The 18,771-nt window shown below is 47.7% G+C and overlaps 1 protein-coding gene across 1 annotated transcript in view; it reads right to left on the bottom strand.

The window, feature by feature from the left end:
- Positions 1-18,771, bottom strand: part of LOC146206921 (uncharacterized) — a 168,662-nt gene that overhangs the window by 123,491 nt on the left and 26,400 nt on the right. The window lies entirely within an intron of this gene.

Raw genomic sequence — 18,771 nt, 5'->3', positions numbered from 1 at the left:
TGGCGCTAAAACGGACAACACGCAGATAGAGCCAGACAGGAAAAGAGAATGAAGAAATACATTGAAAAGGGCCCGCTGCAGAAGCAAGGTAGCTCAATAATACTTGCTGGGGGGCCAGTTGGTGCATGTTCCCTTGAAAATATAGCGCTAAAACGGACAACACGCAGATAGAGCCAGACAGGAAAAGAGAATGAAGAAATACATTGAAAAGGGCCCGCTGCAGAAGCAAGGTAGCTCAATAATACTTGCTGGGGGGCCAGTTGGTGCATGTTCCCTTGAAAATATAGCGCTAAAATGGACAACACGCAGATAGAGCCAGACAGGAAAAGAGAATGAAGAAATACATTGAAAAGGGCCCGCTGCAGAAGCAAGGTGGCTCAATAATACTTGCGGGGGGCTAGTTGGTGCATGTTCCCTTGAAAATATAGCGCTAAAACGGACAACACGCAGATAGAGCCAGACAGGAAAAGAGAATGAAGAAATACATTGAAAAGGGCCCGCTGCAGAAGCAAGGTACCTCAATAATACTTGCTGGGGGGCTAGTTGGTGCATGTTCCCTTGAAAATATAGCGCTAAAACGGACAACACGCAGATAGAGCCGGACAGGAAAAGAGAATGAAGAAATACATTGAAAAGGGCCCGCTGCAGAAGCAAGGTAGCTCAATAATACTTGCTGGCGGGCCAGTTGGTGCATGTTCCCTTGAAAAATGGCGCTAAAACGGACAACACGCAGATAGAGCCAGACAGGAAAAGAGAATGAAGAAATACATTGAAAAGGGCCCGCTGCAGAAGCAAGGTAGCTCAATAATACTTGCTGGGGGGGCCAGTTGGTGCATGTTCCCTTGAAAATATAGCGCTAAAACGGACAACACGGAGATAGAGCCAGACAGGAAAAGAGAATGAAGAAATACATTGAAAAGGGCCCGCTGCAGAAGCAAAGTAGCTCAATAATACTTGCTGGGGGGCCAGTTGGTGCATGTTCCCTTGAAAATATAGCGCTAAAATGGACAACACGCAGATAGAGCCAGACAGGAAAAGAGAATGAAGAAATACATTGAAAAGGGCCCGCTGCAGAAGCAAGGTAGCTCAATAATACTTGCTGGGGGGCCAGTTGGTGGTTGTTCCCTTGAAAATATAGGGCTAAAACGGACAACACGCAGATAGAGCCAGACAGGAACAGAGAATGAAGAAATACATTGAAAAGGGCCAGCTGCAGAAGCAAGGTAGCTCAATAATACTTGCTGGGGGGCGAGTTGGTGCATATTCCCTTGAAAATATAGCGCTAAAACGGACAACACGCAGATAGAGACAGACAGGACAAGAGACTGAAGAAATACATTGAAAAGGGCCCGCTGCAGAAGCAAGGAAGCTCAATAATACTTGCTGGGGGCTAGTTGGTGCATGTTCTCTTGAATATATAGCGCTAAAACGGACAACACGCAGATAGAGACAGACAGGACAAGAGACTGAAGAAATACATTGAAAAAGGCCCGCTGCAGAAGCAAGGTAGCTCAATAATACTTGCTGGGGGCTAGTTGGTGCATGTTCCCTTGAAAATATAGCGCTAAAACGGACAACACGCAGATAGAGACAGACAGGACAAGCGAATGATGAAATACATTGAAAAGGGCCCGTGGCAGAAGCAAGGTAGCTCAATAATACTTGCTGGGGGCTAGTTGGTGCATGTTCTCTTGAATATATAGCGCTAAAACGGACAACACGCAGATAGAGACAGACAGGACAAGCGAATGAAGAAATACATTGAAAAGGGCCCGCTCCAGAAGCAAGGTAGCTCAATAATACTTGCTGGGGGCTAGTTGGTGCATGTTCTCTTGAATATATAGCGCTAAAACGGACAACACGCAGATAGAGACAGACAGGACAAGCGAATGATGAAATACATTGAAAAGGGCCCGTGGCAGAAGCAAGGTAGCTCAATAATACTTGCTGGGGGCTAGTTGGTGCATGTTCTCTTGAATATATAGCGCTAAAACGGACAACACGCAGATAGAGACAGACAGGACAAGCGAATGATGAAATACATTGAAAAAGGCCCGCTCCAGAAGCAAGGTAGCTCAATAATACTTGCTGGGGGCTAGTTGGTGCATGTTCTCTTGAATATATAGCGCTAAAACGGACAACACGCAGATAGAGACAGACAGGACAAGCGAATGAAGAAATACATTGAAAAGGGCCCGCTGCAGAAGCAAGGTAGCTCAATAATACTTGCTGGAGGGCTAGTTGGTGCATGTTCCTTTGAAAATATAGCGCTAAAACGGACAACACGCCGATAGAGACAGACAGGACAAGCGAATGAAGAAATACATTGAAAAGGGCACGCTGCAGAAGCACGGTAGCTCAATAATACTTGCTGGGGGGCTAGTTGGTGCATGTTCCTTTGAAAATATAGCGCTAAAACGGACAACACGCCGATAGAGACAGACAGGACAAGCGAATGAAGAAATACATTGTAAAGGGCACGCTGCAGAAGCACGGTAGCTCAATAATACTTGCTGGGGGGCTAGTTGGTGCATGTTCCTTTGAAAATATAGCGCTAAAACGGACAACACGCCGATAGAGACAGACAGGACAAGCGAATGAAGAAATACATTGAAAAGGGCACGCTGCAGAAGCACGGTAGCTCAATAATACTTGCTGGGGGGCTAGTTGGTGCATGTTCCTTTGAAAATATAGCGCTAAAACGGACAACACGCCGATAGAGACAGACAGGACAAGCGAATGAAGAAATACATTGTAAAGGGCACGCTGCAGAAGCAAGGTAGCTCAATAATACTTGCTGGGGGGGGGGGGGGGGGGCTAGTTGGTGCATGTTCTCTTGAAAATATAGCTCTATAACGGACAACACGCAGATAGAGACAGACAGGACAAGCGAATGAAGAAATGCATTGAAAAGGGCCCGCTCCAGAAGCAAGGTAGCTCAATAATACTTGCTGGGGGCTAGTTGGTGCATGTTCTCATGAAAATATAGCGCTAAAACGGACAACATGCAGATAGAGACAGACAGGACAAGAGAATGAAGAAATACATTGAAAAGGGCCCGCGGCAGAAGCAAGGTAGCTCAATAATACTTGCTGGGGGGCTAGTTGGTGCATGTTCCCTTGAAAATATAGCGCAAAAACGGACAACAAGCAGATAGAGACAGAGAGGATAGGCGCATGAAGAAATGCATTGAAAAGCGCGCGCTGTAGAAGCAAGGTAGCTCAATAATATTTGCTGGGGGGCTAGTTGGTGCATGTTCCTTTGAAAAGATGTAGCGCCAAAACGGACAACACGCATATAGAGAGAAACAGGACATCCTGTCTGTCTCTATCTGCGTGTTGTCCGTTTTGCAGCTCCATATTAAGGGGCCAGATCATCGCAGGATGGTGTAGCTGCGTTGTTTGGAAGGCGCTCAAAGCGATGTACGAGGCGTCTTTGTTTAGCCTGCTCGAATTTTCGACAGACTTGAAGCACTGAGTCGACGGTGGAGCAATCCATGCAGAACAGGATGTTGAACGGATCATCTGCAATGCCCTTGAGGATATGGCCTACCTTGTCATTTTCCGTCATTGCGCAGTTGACCTTGCGGCACAACGCAAGCACGTCTTGAATATACGCAATTTAGGACTCCGTGGAGGATTGGATGCGAGACGAAAGTTCTGTTTTTGCTGCGACAGCTCGACCAATGGGCTTCCCGAACAGGTCCTGAAGCTTTTACTTACAGATTGCCCACGTCACCAGCTCTTGTTCGTGATTTTGGAACCACGTGCGAGCTGTTCCCGCCAAATAGAAAATGATGTTGGCAAGCATAATGGTCGCGTCCCTGTGGTTGTTCTTGCTGCAGCGCTCGTACTCATCCAGCCAATCTTCCACGTCTGTCTTGTCTTCGCCATTAAATATGGGAGGGTGGAGGATTTTTGAGAGCATGACTGGCTGAGCCGAAGTTGCCACGGTGGTAGGGGCTGCCTCGGAGGTAATAGTGGTAGTTGTCGACGTCGTTGAGAGCCCCGGTAGATGACGGCCACTGGCAGCGCAAGGAGTAATCTCTTTGGTCACCTCCACAAAGATGATAAGTAGCAAGAAGGTTAGCTCGAGAATGCAACGGCTGATAACTTAAGTGAATGTTCGGGTAGGCGCCAACCAGCTACCGTTGCTACAGCTTCGTCTTCCTTCCGCGTCACTGCTGTTGATGCAGTAGGGCATACAGGGCATATATGTAACAATATGTTCAAGAAAATCGCCCCACATCATGCACACAAGCGAGGCAAAATAATGGCGGAAGAAGAGGTGACGTCGTGCATTTGTTTATGTTGTAGTATTCTAAATATTACCTACGCTGGCACAGGAAATCCGCCCTTAAATAAGCGAAGGTTGGCGCTTCGCCCTCGTCTTCCCGAAACAGGCAAAATTACACAAATGAATAGCGAAAGCTTCGCTAATGGCAGGCACGAAGTTGCAACACATAACGTGATTTCGTATAAGATATGTGACGTAGTGCGTGTGTGGCGCCGTAACATTTCGCCTCAGCGACAGGGATGCGAACCGACTACAATGTGTACCTCGAATTGAATGCCCTTATTATTTGTGAGACACAAAGCAACCAATTTTCATTTCGGGGAACTGACTCTCTCAATGATAAGCAAACGTCTTAATCGTTTTAAGCCGAGTAAATAGTGCAAGCGGAAACGTCATGACAAACTAACATTGTGCATGACACGGGTCATCGTAGCAAATATTCACTGAGTATAAATTTCATCACCAATAGTTGCAAGCTCAGGAGAGAAATACTTCCAAGTCGGATACCAACGCTACTAGTAATAAAGTACAGAAAAACGTCCTCTTTGATTAACTAGAAGGATAGCAGCAAAGTTAGACGTGTGTCAAGTAGGCTGAGATCGGGTGAGGAGTGAGATAGCCCGTTGTGGACGTTATGCACGCTAACGGAATGGTTAAAAGCTTGAAGCACTATAAGTAGATGCTCGATTCTAAATGAAACTCAAAAATTATTTAAAGGCGCGTTACAGCGTGCTCAAGCGCACTGTGGTGATATATGCCATTCATTAGCACGTGCATTGCTAGGTTTCGAATCCATTATGCTGCTGTTCACAATTTAGACCTGCAATCAGTTATTTCGTACTGAATACCTGCGATCAGTGTCTTGAAAGACGCAGGCTGATATCAGTGTTATTTTTCATCTCATAGACTACACAAACATTCAGCCTTGCATGAAAAGCAGAGAGGTAAAACTAAGCTTAACAGTCTTGCATGCCTGGAATGGAAATTGGTTGAGACATTGGTCGTCTCCCTTCTCCGTGGACGCCTGCACAGCGGCATACAACTGGAGGTACCATATGTCATAAATCCATTTAGCAGATGGCTTCCAAATGGTAAGCGGAATGCAAAAAAAGCGTCTGAAATTTGATTAATCTTATTTGCCAGTCATGAAGCAAGTAAGAAAGAAAACTTTTGGATCTTCGGAAGCCCAAAGAGCATCAAAATCTATTATTCTCTTGCAACAGGACCATATTTTCTGCTACTTTCGATGAAAGTTGGTACTTCTCGTAAATGCAATCTATTTGCGTGCGTTAATCTTGGCAAAGAAAAATGGTTTCAAAAAAAATGTTTTATCATCAGCTACCACTAGTGACGCGTTTTATGCCGACATCACACCCCTTGACAATCGTCAAGCACATAGCTGCAACAATGCTTGCCTCGAAGGGGAGGACGCAAGACAAAGCCGGCGCTATTTCGGAGAGGGGGCGGCGGCGCCTATTTCGGGCGCATCGACAGGATTCCGTTTGCCGGGCTCGACTGCTAATCTCGGAAGCGCTGCTTTGATCCCAGAACATCACGTGGCCCCAGGTGGCAGCACCCCGAAGTGCCCCGAGCAGGTCTTGGGCGCAGAAATAAGTCACCCCAACTACAACTGAGGGCACGTCCAAAAGTGCGCTGTGGTGAAACAATAGAGCAAGCAGCGGAAAAATGCTCTATCCAAAAGCAATTTCTGAGAGTGGGAATATAAATGACCTTTTTTCACTCTCTTAGCTACTGAGGCTTCATTAGCCACGCCTCCACTGGCAATAAAGGCTCTAAATTGCAGCTGACCCACAAAGTGCAACCTGCAAAAATACATCTAGGAACAATTTCTGACTGACTCTTGAAATGCTTCGGGATGCTGAAATTCGGAAGACGGGAATCGTTGAGAAAAACGCGTGATTCAGATCAAAGGTTGGCCACGAGAAATTTATATTCGCATATATATACGCATATTCGCTTGCCGGCGACGCTGGTGTGTGGGGGCTGTGTTAACGTACCATTTGACAGTAGGGGGAGGACAGCTTCCACATTCTAGCGGACACAAAAATTAACAACGTTTTGCGATGCTTGGCATCAAGAAATTTAAAACGCGTGCTGTTAAGGGGCAATAAATGGATTTGCAACCTAACGTATCTTTCCTACAGAACGCCTGAGCCAATACCATAAATTTGGCCGCATCTGTACGTATCACAGGGCATTGTTTTCTTCTTTCTTCGACTAGTTCAATCGCAGTACTGAGTACTCTTTAATATTCACGTAATGATTCACTTGACTGTATTTTTACAGTCTACGAAAAAGCCGAGTGCTACGAAATGTTTTCATGTTTCACGAGCAGACTAAATTTTGAAAGCATTTCTCTGTGTTGACAATGGCTGAGCTTCTGGTTTCAAAATTTATCAGGCGAATGTAGATAAAAGGCATTTTTCTATCACTGTCTAGCGAACCCCCGTCTGGCCAAGCATGTCCGCGGCACCCGCTGCTGCTTAACAAGTCACAACCACATCATAACCTTTTACTGGACGGCGCTAACTGCACTGTCAGCAAAACCCGCTATTCTGACAGCGTAATGATCCTTATGAGAACTTGACCTGACCCAGTACGGAGTAATCAGCAAAGAAATATAGGGATAATGAGGGAGATACATACAAAAGCAGCCGCTGGAATCGAAAGGCAGAACAATCCTAGCTATAGACAAGGACTAGAAAGGAAAGACGATCTAGACACGTAAACATGGATCAACTAGCCCAAGATGTGTTATTCACTGGCATCAAGGACCGCATGAGGGACTTTTTGTGCGGTGTTGATCAAGTAATGTAATCATAATTATTTGAAAGTACAATAGAAGCAACCAGACTTGGCGCGTCTAATTCGAACCCACGACCTCCGAAATTCGCATGTGGTGCTCTACCGGCTGTCCTACAACTGCTCAATTTTTTACTTCCTTAAAGAAGTATATATGGTACTTCAGTCGCGTGCAATATATGCAGTGAAAAGTCGATTTAGCGAAATCTGATTTAACGAAAGTCCCGATTTAACGAAGATATCCCGATTCCCCCTCAGACGCTCATATGGTCCAATGCTTTGAGTAACTCGATATAAGGAAACTAATCCGCCTTTTGCGCGAGTTTTCTGCGAATGCGCGAAGTCGTAGCGGCGACCGATGGAAACACATTGGACGACGTCGACGGCGTTTCTCGGCGCCGCCAGTGCACGGGGGCTGGCGGCATCGGGCGGCACGGTGACCGTCATAGGCTTGGCAAAGCCATGCCAACCACACCTGCCGCGTACGGTTGCCACTCTCTAGGCGTGCCGTGATGCAAGACGCGGTTTTTCAGGTTTCCTTCGGCGAGCCGCGACCAACAACGGCGTGAAGCTTGAATTAGGGCCACCAAGCGTCAAGATGTGAATGGCCGACCTTAGCAACCGACTGCGTACTCTCGACTGTGCGAAAAACAATTTGTTACAGGTATGTATGCATCTAAAGGAAATGTGCATGATGAAAAGTATCTACTGGAGTTCGCACCAAGCCTGTAACCCACCAGTGATAGCCGCAATGAGCATTTGTTCGGCGCGTGTTTGCTTGAGTTGCGCCGCGGCCTGATGGCGGTGTATTTTGTCGTTACTCTTCTTTATGTGCGAAGTGGCTAGGTAGCTCAGATATCACAGGCGGCTGTGTGCGCTAGGCCGTAATATTTAGCATGTTTTATCGTGACTGCCGCCTAACTAAAACGAAAGAAAAAATTGGGCGTTTGTTGTGATGTATCGCCGTTCGCGAGCCGAGTGGTTGAGCTGGTCATGAGGCTCGCGAACGGCAGAGCATTACAACAAACGCCGTATTCTTTTTTCTTGTTATTCAGGTGGCCGTCACGATAAAACATGCTAAATATTACGGCCTAGCGCGCACAGCCGCCTGTGATATCTGAACTACCTAGCCCTTTCGCACATAAAGAAAACAAACGACAAAATACATCGCCATCAGGCCCCGGCGCGACTAAAGCAAACACGCACCGAAGAATTCCTCATTGCAGCTATCACTGGTGCGTTACAGGCTGGGTGCAAACTCCAGTAGGTACTTTTCATCGTGCATATTTCCTTTAGATGCATACATACCTGTAGTATCTGTGTTTTTGCCGCTCGGATCATATGACGCACTTGACACTCTTGCACGACGCACAGTATTTTTTGTTTGCCTTACAGGCTCGCCTTCGTGCTCGTCAAAGCATTCGGACTTAGTTCCTTCGGTGTACGCAATCAGATGCACTTCGTTAAAAAGCTTGTTAATCATCTTCTTCGTCCAACCGTTTGCCACGGCAAGGAAACCGCCGGGCACAAATAAGTATCCTGGAGGGTTCATGCTATATAGTTCACTCGCAGAGTGGATCGCTCTGGACGCAGAACAGCGTTGGTTCCTGACCGAGATGCGCATCCGATATGTAGGAGATGCGCATGTGTCACCAATTCGCTGACTCCGCAGAAATCGCGGCGGAGGCAGAAAGGTTGTGGATCCTTTCATAACAGAATGACCATTCGCTGTGCACCGAGAACCTCTTCACCACTGCGACCACATCCGTTCTGAGGGCAGAAACAGACTACAGCGCTGAATCATCCATTGCCAGAAAATTGCCGCGCGTTTCCTGCAGGTGCGCATTCCGGCCGGGACAATGCCCTTTTCAGGGGGTGTGTATGAGTGCCTCTCTGCCAAGCTTCGTAGATAAAATCCTATAGCTACACGCATTTAGATGACGCGATGAGGAAGCGACGCCCATTGCAACATGTCGGCGCCGCGGTGACCGCATTGTGCTCGGTAACTCAAGACACCCCGCGCACATGCGCGGCTCGGAAGTCACAGGAGACGATTCCACCTAGCTCTGCAGCATCAACAAACCCCTGGCTGCTTTGCCCTTTGAGATCCCCCCCCCCCTTCTCTCTCTCTCTCTGCCTCCGCGCTCTCCTTTCTGTCGTGAACCTGCACGCTGAGAGCGTCTCATTCTGTCACGTCGAACACCGGCCCGCGCTACACGCTCTAAAATACGAATACAGTATATGCGCGCGTTATGAGTGGATTGTGAAAACGCTGTAACATTCCCCCATACTGCGTGAACATGATATACTACAATCACTGTCACTACTTTCCGCCCCGAGGGCAAAAAAAGGGGGAGCTTTCGCTTTCTACCTGCGTTGGCATGACCATTTCGTGTGGTGCGCTTTCGCGTCGTCTGCTACACTGCCGTCCAATGTGTTTCGCGCCCGCTCCCGCATGATGGCGCCACATCCTCCCGCAAAAGGCGGATTTCGCTATCCGCCCTGATTTAACGTACCTTTTGCTGAAAATGAAGGTGATGAAGTCTATTCTTGGTCTATTTTGTACAAAACGCTAAAGAATGTATTGATTGCGAGCCAACGGTAACATCGTGCAGCAATTACGTCCAGCTTTTGCCAAATTGTATGGTGCGAAACGCGAGTTACATTGATTTCACGAGATTTCGCCAGCGGTAAAAAGCCGTTGACCCGATGTCGGCAGCGGTACAGCATGCTAACACCGGGAAAAATTATGGTTGCCCTTATTTTGCTGCGAGAGTTTGCTGGACCACATGAGAGAAGAATCCGGGCATATTTTGCTTACAAGCCGCAAGCAAGCAAAGATCAGCCACGTCTTTGCTGGGAAAGAAATCGCCTGGGATCCTTCTTGCCGAGGTAAAAATTTCGTTGCTACTTTTTATACGTCCTATCGGTGTCGATGGTTGCGCGAGCCGCAATTTCATTGTAGCAACATAACATATAGTGGACAAGTTGGTATTGCATCTAAAGATGACGTAACAGTAAAGCCGTTCTTTGCTTTCGTTCAAGTTGGCTGTTACGTCCTTTCAAAACACGATTTCATTTTCAGCGCATTTACACTTCGAAAATATGAAGCCGCGGTACTTCCTTGATACCGCGACACCCTATATTATCGACTGTATCGGATTAATTGACCGAGAAATGCCTCCCTCAATTTAACCAAGTTCCCGATTTAACGAAATATTTCTCGGTTCCCCGCAACTTTATTAAATCGAGTTTTAACTGCATATTTAGACGGATTTTACGAGGTGGTAGTGGCAGTTTTCCCCATGGTAGGCTTTCTTTTTTGTTTTCCTTGTATGAATGTTTATTTATTTTTTATTTATTGTAAGTACCTACAGCGCCCATGAGGCATTATTGTAGGGGGGATACAACTACATACAATAACACATGCAAAGAAGATATGGGGAAACTTGTTAGCAAGGTAACACAACACAACTACATCATTCGGAAGCTTATTCCAGTCCAGAATTGTGTTAGGGAAAAACGAATACTTAAATACATTAATGCGGCATTGATAACTCTTAATCTTTTTCGTGTTGTCTAGTCTCTCCGATTTTTAATATGGCTGCTTTAGATAAGTGTTTTTATTAATACCGGTACAATCATTGTAAATGCTGTACAAAAACTTGTCATAGATCCGTCAACTAATTCGTCATTTCAGTTTATTTATTTATTTATTTATTTGGTTACTATCAGGGCCGTTGAGGCGTTACAGATTTTATTTGGTTACTATCAGGGCCGTTGAGGCGTTACAGATAGGAGTGGTTTAACTACTTATACAAACATTAGAACTAAGAATTTTTTTACATAGGTGATGAAGCGCAGATTTGAACGCTTCGGGTTCGGAAATGGAGACGATGCAGGCGGGCAGGTGGTTCCAGTCTGAGCTGCACTCGTAAAAAATATTCGTCACTTCGACGGCCTCCCTCTAATCAGTTTTGATGGAGCGCTGACGCCAACAGAATAAACTGCCGCCGAGGAGTCAAATAGCGGGAGAGAGTGAAGAGACCAGGAGTCCTAAAAAACAAACATAATGTGCGCAGATCGTTCGCCGCCGTTTGGGTTACGTCACACAACCCGTAATCCGCGTTTGGCCTATCGCAATGTTTTGTTCGGCGTCGGGACTCGGGCGAGACCCAGCCTGCCGCTGCGTTGACTGCGTGCGAGGTCGACGTCTCCTGCACCGTTTTCGTCGGCTTCTCGTGTTCCTTCTTCCTTTGTGTGTGTTGCGCCATTTTGTATTGCACTTCGCAAAAGGACGGCGTGGTCCGGAGTCAGCCCCGCACACGAAGCTGCAGTCTCCGACCAAGTCCGCCTGATTACGGTAAGTGTACTGCGTGTTTTTTATTTACTTGAAGACTTTGTGGAGCTTGTGGTGTAGGATACAAGCGCGTGCGCCGAGCTTATGCGAAACATGCATCTGAAGGCAACCGGCGTGCGCTCGTATTGTGCTCCACATAACGACAGAAGGCTGTCCGCTAGCATTCGTTAAGGGAAAGTTGTAGGCGCGATATATTTGTATAGATAACGTGAATTTTTCACGGGTATTTGTGCAAAGTGTGTCCATGGTTTGGTTTGTGCGGCTTAACGTAACAAATTGAAAGGTTGCGTATAAGAGGTGATTAGGAAGGAGTTGCTGTGGAGATGGGGTTGCTGAATATATGTGATAATGGCGCGGCTCACGGCCAGGGTGCTCCCGGCGCATTGTGCAAGTAATTTTTAAAGCGCGCATGGACCGCACGTTGGGCGTGATACAGGTGCATAAGTTAAATGGTACGTTGTTCTCGGTGATTGAAGAGCAGCAGTCAGAGAGGGCTCTCGCGTGTTCAAAAACACGAAACCCAGCAGCGGGTTGAAATATTGTGGTGTTGACCGGAGTGATGTCACGAGGCTCATATTTTCAACGTGTGCATTCGCCTAATAAAAGCACAGAACAACGCTGGCTGATTTTTTTTTTATGTGCTGTTTTCTTTATATCAAAATGCACGGATCAATTTTGAGTGTTTTGCTACTTTTGGTGACTGCAGACATTGGAAGGATTAACATCCGATGCCTGGCGAGCTGCCGTCTGTTTGAAGATCGTTTTATCTCTCTTTGACGCCTAGCCGCCAGGGCAGGGTAGTGGCGTGCGCGGAAAATTTGGAAGATGGCGTGTTGCTGGCGCTCATAGTCGATTTGCTCAAGCGGCGGGGCCTAGCGCCCGCTTAACACCTGCGTCATTCGGCGCTGCTCTTGGGAGCTATCATATAACTCGTCGCTGCGGGCCACAGTGCGGCCATGGTGCCCCAGCTTGTCTTTCGTCTACCGCGTGACCACCTGCAGTCCGCAGAGAAAGGTGTTTGATAACAATACCTTCTGTCTCTTTTTGCTTTTTGCTGGGACGATGTTCGCTGAAAGCCTCAGCCAGCTCTTCTCTGTACTTAAGTAGGCGAACGTACGCGCGGAAAAAACCGCGTGCCAAGCGTTACACGACTCCAGTCAACATCACAGTAGAGCAGCCCGCTGCTGCGTTTTGCCCAGAGAGCCGTCTGCATGGCTGCCCCGCCACCATGGTCGCATGCGCAGAGAAAGGTGTTTGATAACAAGATTTTGTCTTACCCCGCCGGGGTGGCGCAGTGGTTACGGCGCTCGACTACTGTTCCCAAGGACGCGGGATCGAATCCCGGCCTCGGCGGCAGCTTTTCGGTGGAGGCGAAAAGCAAGGCGTCCGTGTGCTGTACGATGTCAGTGCACGTTAAAGAACCCCAGGTGGTCGAAATTTCCGGAGTCCTCCACTACGGCGTCTCTCATAGCCTAAGTCGCTTTGGGACGTTAAACCTCACAAACCACAAGATTTTGTCTTTGTTCGGCCGCAGGGGCATCTTCTCTTGAGCCAAAACAAAGTCAAATATAGTATGAGTTCGCAGCGCTATTACTTTTAAATAATTTTGTTTCTAGAATTAGAAGATATTGTAAACATTTTTTTTTATTTAGATGGGCAAAGTTGTAGCGTAATATCCTTATGGTCTGTCAGTAGTCATTTTCCAATCGAGACTATTTTGTGTACATAAATTATTATATTTTCTTGTGAATAGATAGCCTCATTTTGTAGAAGCAGTGCTCTTGCTAGAAAAACTTGTTCGAAATCAAGAAAGGCGGGTTGCACCATGCTGAGAGTTTCTGCTCATCTTACAACTGGACAGTTTATATTAATATAGTGTCACGTAGTGGTGACGAGGTTGGCGACACAAATGAAGGGGTCGATGATTGCACTAAAGAAACTCTTTATTTGGGCTGACTTGCGCCCGCAAAAGAACTAAGCAACTCGGGGCGGCGATAGAAACAAACGTGCTCGTCGATCGTCGAACAAAGAATGCCCGTCACACTCGGCAACGCTCAATTTAAAGGCTGCACAGAAGAATCTAGATAACGTCGTAAACAGCTACCAGCACGGGCTGGAACATTGTGGAAAGACAAGCGAGTGGCCGGAACCTTCGAGACAGATCTCGGTGCGTCTTGCGCTACAACAAAACTGATAAAGGTGTGACTCGCGACATCGAGCAGTAACAAACAAAGATTACGGAACTGATACGCGGTCCAGAATCAGAGTGATAAGCCTGTATGCCGGCGGCTGTTAAAAAAACAACAAATACTGTTATGAAGGTTTCGCGGCATTACTCCCCCCTTAAAAAAACATCGCCTCGATGTTCAAAACAAAGGAACTTAAACATTAACACTGCAAAGTTTAAACACCCCAGATTTTTTTAACGCGCGTAATATGGCTTCAGTCGTACAACATGTACAATTTCTGGGCGTGCGCGTCGCCGTTGTGATGCTGATGTTCCGTCGGGAATGACTTCATAGTCCAGTGGTCCGACGCGGCGAAGGATTTTGTATGGCCCAAAGTATCGACGCAACAACTTTTCACTTAATCCGCGACGGCGAATTGGTGCCCAAACCCACACTTGGTCTCCTGGATTGTACTCTGCGTGGCGTCGTCGTAAATTGTATCGTCGGCTGTCGGTGCGCTGTTGGTCTTTAATACGCAGCCGTGCGAGTCGTCGGGCTTCCTCTGCACGCTGCAGGTAGGCGGCGAAGTCGAGGTTGTCTTCGCTGGTTACGTGCGGCAGCATTGCGTCGAGCGTCGTCGTGGGCTTCCTGCCGTACACAAGCTTAAACGGGGTCGCTCTGGTCGTCTCCTGGACTGCTGTGTTATACGCGAAGATCACGTACGGCAAGATGGCGTCCCAGGTCTTGTGTTCAGCGTCGACGTACATAGCGATCATGTCCGCGATCGTTTTGTTCAGGCGCTCCGTAAGGCCATTGGTCTGGGGATGGTACGCAGTTGTTCGTCGATGGCTTGTGTGACTGTATTCCAGGATGGCTTGCGTCAACTCTGCCGTAAACGCCGTTCCCCTGTCCGTGATGAGCACTTCTGGGGCGCCGTGTCGCAAGAGAATTTGTTCGACAAAAAATTTGGCGACTTCTGCCGCGGTACCATTTGGTAGTGCTCTTGCTTCGGCGTAACGAGTAAGGTAGTCAGTGGCCACGATGATCCACTTGTTACCCATAGACAAAGATGGAAAGGGGCCGAGGAGATCCATCCCAATTTGTTGAAAGGGCACGATTGGGGGCGGAATCGGGTTTAGTAGTCCTGCTGGTCTGTTCGGCGGCGTCTTGCGTCGTTGGCACTCGCGGCACGTCTTCACGTAGTGGGCAACTTCGGCAGGCAGTCGCGGCCAGTAATACTTCTCCTGGATTCGACGCAATGTGCGCGCAAATCCGAGGTGGCCTGCTGTGGACTCATCGTGCAACGCCTGCAGAATTTCTTGCCGAAGGGTTTCAGGCACTACGAGAAGCTGCGCGGTCTTGTTAGGTGCGAAGTTCTTCTTCACGAGGAGGCCATTGTTTAACGTGAAGGATGATAAATGTCGCCTGAACACACCAGGAGGGGAAGCGGTCTTTCCTTCCAAGTAATCGGCTAGCGCTTTCAGCTCAGGGTCTGATCGCTGTTGTTCTGCGAAACTGCTGGCGCTTACCGGTCCCAAAAAGGCGTCGTCGTCATCGTCCTTCGGGGGAGCATCGACCGGAGCGCGGGATAAGCAGTCTGCGTCGGAATGCTTCCGGCCCGATTTATAGACTACAGTCATGTCAAATTCTTGAAGTCGTAGGCTCCATCTGGCAAGGCGGCCGGAAGGATCTTTCAAATTAGCCAGCCAGCAGAGCGCGTGATGCTCGCTTACCACCTTGAATGGTCGGCCGTATAGGTATGGACGAAACTTAGAAGTGGCCCAGATGATTGCAAGGCACTCCTTCTCGGTCGTCGAGTAATTGACTTCGGCTTTTGTGAGGGATCTGCTAGCGTAGGCGATTACTTTCTCCTGTCCGGCACTCTTCTGGACAAGAACGGCTCCTAGGCCCACACTGCTCGCGTCGGTGTGAATTTCGGTCTCGGCGTTTTCATCAAAGTGGCCAAGTACAGGAGGGCATTGCAGGCGGCGCTTAAGTTCGTCGAAGGCTTCTTCTTGCGGCGCTTCCCATTTAAAAGGTACGTCAGCCTTTGTAAGCTGCGTCAACGGTTCGGCGATCCGCGAAAAGTTTCCGACAAATCGTCGATAATAAAGCACAGCCCAAGGAATCGGCGCACAGCTTTCTTGTCGGCAGGCGGTGGGAATTGTGCGATTGCAGCTGTTTTCTCCGGGTCTGGGCGAATACCGTCCTTGCTAACGATGTGACCTAGGAACCGGAGTTCTTCGTAGGCGAAGTGACACTTCTCTGCTTTTAGCGTTAGTCCCGATGACTTGATGGCTTCCAGCACTGTCTGTAGTCGTTTTAGGTGGTCTTCAAAGTTTGACGAGAAGACAACAACGTCGTCCAAATATACCAAACAAATTTGCCACTTCAAGCCTGCCAGGACTGTGTCCATTACTCGTTGAAACGCGGCTGGTGCGGAGCAGAGGCCAAATGGCATCACCTTGAACTCATAAAGGCCGTCCGGTGTGATGAATGCGGTCTTTTCGCGATCTCTTTCGTCGACCTCAATTTGCCAATATCCGCTCTTCAGGTCCATCGATGAGAAGTACCTTGCATTGCAGAGCCGGTCGAGAGTGTCGTCGATGCGGGGAAGCGGGTAGACATCCTTCTTCGTTATGCTATTCAAGCGGCGGTAATCAACGCAGAAGCGAAGTGTGCTGTCTTTCTTCTTGACCAAAACGACTGGTGCCGCCCAGGGGCTGTTCGAGGGCTGGATTACGTCATCACGTAGCATTTCCTCAACTTGATCGCGAATGGCCTGGCGTTCTCGCGGCGATACACGATAAGGGCTTTGGCGCAGAGGTCGGGCGTGTTCGTCCGTTATAATGCGGTGCTTGGCCAGTGGTGTTTGTCGTACCTTCGATGATGACGAGAAGCACTCCCCGTAGCTTCGAAGAAGACTAAGAATCTGGTCTTTCCTGCTGTGGGTCAGTGCCGGGTTGATGTCAAATTTGGGCTGACGGAATTGGTCCGGTGAGTCTTCCAGCGTTTGGTCGTGGAGGGCGAATACATCTTTGAGGTCGGCTAATTCGTCGAGAAAAGCGATCGTCGTGCCCTTGTTGAGATGCCGGTATTCTTCGGTGAAGTTTGTTACCAGCACCTGAGTTCGACCTTTCCGGAATTTCGCGATGCCTCTTGCGATACCGACACTCCGTTCTAAGAGCAATTGGATATTTCCTTCGACGATGCCTTCAGCGGTTTCGATGTTTGCGCTACCTACGCAGACTGCGATGCTTGATCGGGGCGGGACGGTCAATTCTTCATCGAGGACGTTTAGAGCGATGTGTTGCATCGACGTCGTCGTAGCAGGAATGGCTTTGTCTGCAGAGAGCTTGATGAGCTTGGATCGCAGGTCGATGATAGCCCTATGTTCATTTAGGAAGTCCATGCCTAAAATCACGTCGCGGGAACACTGCTGCAAGACCACAAAGCTGGTGGGGTAAGTACGCCCATTTACTGTTATTCTTGCAGTGCATCGTCCCGATGGAGTAATCAGGTTGCCACCTGCGGTGCGAATCAGCGGGCCATCCCAAGCGGTGGTAACTTTTCTGAGCTGAGAGGCTAACGGTCCGCTGATGACTGAATAGTCAGCTCCGGTGTCTACTAGGGCAGTGACTCTGCGACCGTCGATATCAACTTCAAGGTCACTTGTTCGCGTCCTCGCATTGCACGTGGGCCTTAGTGTCCGATCTCGGCTCCGTCGTTTCTTCAGGTCATGGCCGGGGCATACCGTAGTTACTGCGCTGGGCGGTGTGGTCTGCTTGCAGTATGGTCGTGATGTCGTCGATGACGTCGTGTGGAGCGGCGGTGAAATGGCTGCGTCGTCGTTAGTGGTCGTCGGCGGCGGCGATAGAAACAAACGTGCTCGTCGATCGTCGAACAAAGAATGCCCGTCACACTCGGCAACGCTCAATTTAAAGGCTGCACAGAAGAATCTAGATAACGTCGTAAACAGCTACCAGCACGGGCTGGAACATTGTGGAAAGACAAGCGAGTGGCCGGAACCTTCGAGACAGATCTCGGTGCGTCTTGCGCTACAACAAAACTGATAAAGGTGTGACTCGCGACATCGAGCAGTAACAAACAAAGATTACGGAACTGATACGCGGTCCAGAATCAGACTGATAAGCCTGTATGCCGGCGGCTGTTAAAAAAACAACAAATACTGTTATGAAGGTTTCGCGGCAATAGAAACAACAGTCCTGTATGTTATTATTCTTGAGATTCATTTCATATTTGTCTGTGTACTTATGCAAAGTATGTTGCAAATCATAATTGTTTTGTGTACCCATGATGAAGTTTTAAGTGATGTGGTTTTCACATGCAGGCTCAGACATGGGGGACATCCATTGAGTTGTGCTGGCAGTAGATGAAGAAGAGTGCTTTAGCATTGCAAGCATGGAGAAAGCAATGGCACTACTACTTGGAGCGTTCTTCGTGTTCAATATCTCCTATCCACCTGGCGCCCTCTTACTATGGTGTTCTTGCAGAGGTAAATGAGTTTCAAATGATGGAAAAAAATCTTTTCATCAGGTGTTGTAATTTCTGTACTGGTTACATATTTAAGACATAAGTGTTACTATAAGGATAAAGCCCTTTAGTTGCTAGGAAATAAATAGAATTTCATCTCTAGTTTTTGAGCAATTTAATCATTGCTGAGGCTTTGTATATATTGGGTTCCATAGAACAACTTGCACAATTGATATTTTTTACTTTGATGATTAGGAAAGGTGAATAAACACTCTACTCAACCATGCCATCATGAAACTGTTTGATGGCAATTGCTGAAGGGACTTGTAGAGCAACTGCTGGTTCATTCTTTAGTTGCGCCTGACTATCATGCGTAAAAAAATTACTTAGCAGGTATTTAGCATGGCAAGATGGTAGTCTTAAATAATTTACACTAGTAAATATCATGCATATTAGTGCATTTTACATCATGTGCTTAATACATTTCTGACTTGCATAAAAATTTCTGAAAATGTACTGTCGCACTTAATATGCACTACAACGCACAAGATGCAGTAGGAGCTACGTTCTTGGCACACACTGACTATAGCCTTGCTCACAATTTATTCATTCAGTTGAAGAAAAGGATAA

This window comes from Amblyomma maculatum, chromosome 1 (assembly GCF_055883805.1).
Source record: "Amblyomma maculatum isolate TAMU_Amacu chromosome 1, ASM5588380v1, whole genome shotgun sequence".
In the NCBI taxonomy this organism is placed as follows: Eukaryota; Metazoa; Arthropoda; class Arachnida; order Ixodida; family Ixodidae; genus Amblyomma; species Amblyomma maculatum.
Note: the sequence above shows the minus strand (reverse complement) of the source record. Positions and strands in the feature narration are given on the sequence as shown.